Genomic DNA, 2,500 nt, shown 5'->3' with positions numbered 1-2,500 from the left:
GACAATGGGCTAAGCCTGAAACGTTTGTTGTCCAGTTTTGTCCTAAGACTCATTGCTGAACTCTAGTGGAGTATCAAGCCCCTCTATTCTTTCTACTTTAACAAACCCAGGGTTGCATCCCAACCTGGTTCCGGCATGGGTGTGTGTGTGTGTGTGATAATACCAACCCAGAGAGAGAGGAACATGGTGTGTGTGTGTGTGTGTGTGTGTGTGTGTGTGTGTTAATACCAACCCAGAGAGAGAGGGGCATGGTGTGTGTGTGTGTGTTTGTTAATACCAACCCAGAGAGAGAGGGGCATGGTTAATACCAACCAGGAGATCAGTAAAGTCATTACACAAAACACACAGAGAGAGAGAGAGAGAGAGAGAGAGAGAGAGAGGGAGGAAAGCCTGGCTAACACTAACCAGACAGTGGTGTGTGTGTGTGTTTGTGTGTGTGTGTGGCCATGGTGACTTCCTGTGGACCTGGGCATCCATGAGAACACCCACCATGTTTACACACACTTCCCCCGAGCCCTGCACACACACTCCAGCAGAGCCTGCAGTCCCACTTAAGCCCTGAGTGCACACACGCACGCACTCACACACACACACACACACACACACACACACACACAGACACGCACACAGAACAGAAACAGAGAGAGGTGGAGAGAGGTTTTATTGGATCCCATTTAGTGGATCATTCCTACCACCATGGAATCAAAGCCACACGCCGCTGCCCTATATTTGCCATTTTCCGTGTCACTTGATATTCATTTCTATACAAATCAAGACGGCAGATTCCTAAAGAAAAGCAAGCCCACCCCATAAAGTGTATCTAAATTAGCTATGTACCTGTATGAGCTGTAAACAGTGTTGTGGGTATCAATCAAATATTATTTTGAAGTATTAAAAAACAAAACAAACAAAAGGGGTGGAAATTGGTACTTTTACGATACAAACATAGACTCATACATAAAACTGCTACATCATATATATGTGTGTGTGTGTGTGTGATACAAACATAGGCTCATACATAAAACTGCTACATCATATATTAAACAGCACCTGATCCCTGCTCAGTCATAACACTGGAGTCCAGACTACAAACCAGCACCTCACCACAGCACTGGAACACACACACACACCACAGCAATGGAACACACACACACACCACAGCACTGGGACACACACCAACTCACCATAGCACTGGAACACACACACACACACACACACACCACAGCACTGGAACACACACACACACACCACAGCACTGACACACACACACACACACCAACTCACCACAGCACTGGAACACACACACACACACCAACTCACCACACACACACCAACTCACCACAGCACTGGAGCACACACACACACACACACCAACTCACTACAGCACTGGAACACGAACACACACACACACACACACACACACACGAGCCCCTATGGCATTGTTTTGTTAGGAGAATGAAGCCATACAGCTTTTCTATTAGGAGGTTTACCACTTACTCTGAGTAACCTCAGTAAAGTCACTAAACCAGGAATACCCCCCTGATGTAATGGTGCGTTCCAGTTGTCTTGTAAATCATCGTACACCCACCCGTACAACATGTACCAATGAGTGGCTTTAGGAACGCCTTTCTCTCAAGCCACGAGGGGCATTAGCAGGAGGCTAGTCATTGTTATTGTTTTGTGCTACATGTAGCCTCTAGCTAAACGGCTGGAAAACAAATTGTTACATTGTATTGCAGGCACAGCAACACCGTGCAATGCATGAATTGGTGACCGGATTGAAGCAGCAATGTAATCTAGTGTGTAAGAGCATTACATCAACATTAAAATGACACAACACAGTACATATGCAAAAAAATACGTGTCATCTCATCTCAACTATGGGCGCGGCCATGTTTGTCGTAAGGTCGTACGTCCACCTCGGGGTACCCTCAACTACTCCGAGGTAAAGTGGGCGTGCCTGCCCAAAATGCCGCAAGAAAGCTGGGTAATTTACACTTTACACAACTCAGGCGGCGGATTTACGAGACTACGAGACGGAAAGCACCATAACTCTTGGAATACCCCCCTGATGTAACTCCAATCAGCCAATCAAGCACTGATGTAACTCTAACAGTGATTCCACCAACCAAACCATAAAAGCTACTAATTACTACCAAATACTACACAAACTAATCAGCAACACTACAGTACCCAACCGCAACCCATTAGCAATGCTACAGCGCCCAACCGCAACCCATTAGCAATGCTACAGCACCAAACACCTAACCAATTAGCAATGCTAGAGCACCCAACCGCAACCCATTAGCAATGCTACAGCACCAAACACCTAACCAATTAGCAATGCTAGAGCACCCAACCGCAACCCATTAGCAATGCTAGAGCTCCCAACCGCAACTCATTAGCAATGCTAGAGCACCCAACCGCAACCCATTAGCAATGCTACAGTACCAAACACCTAACCAATTAGCAATGCTAGAGCACCCAACCGCAACCCATT

The 2,500-nt window shown here is 46.4% G+C and overlaps 1 protein-coding gene across 1 annotated transcript in view; it reads right to left on the bottom strand.

The window, feature by feature from the left end:
* mllt3 (MLLT3 super elongation complex subunit) overlaps positions 1 to 2,500 on the bottom strand; it is a 75,101-nt gene that overhangs the window by 35,265 nt on the left and 37,336 nt on the right.

The sequence above is a fragment of the Alosa sapidissima genome, chromosome 18 (genome assembly GCF_018492685.1).
Source record: "Alosa sapidissima isolate fAloSap1 chromosome 18, fAloSap1.pri, whole genome shotgun sequence".
In the NCBI taxonomy this organism is placed as follows: Eukaryota; Metazoa; Chordata; class Actinopteri; order Clupeiformes; family Clupeidae; genus Alosa; species Alosa sapidissima.
The sequence above is the reverse complement of the archived record's forward strand: the minus strand, read 5'-3'. Positions and strand labels throughout refer to the sequence as shown.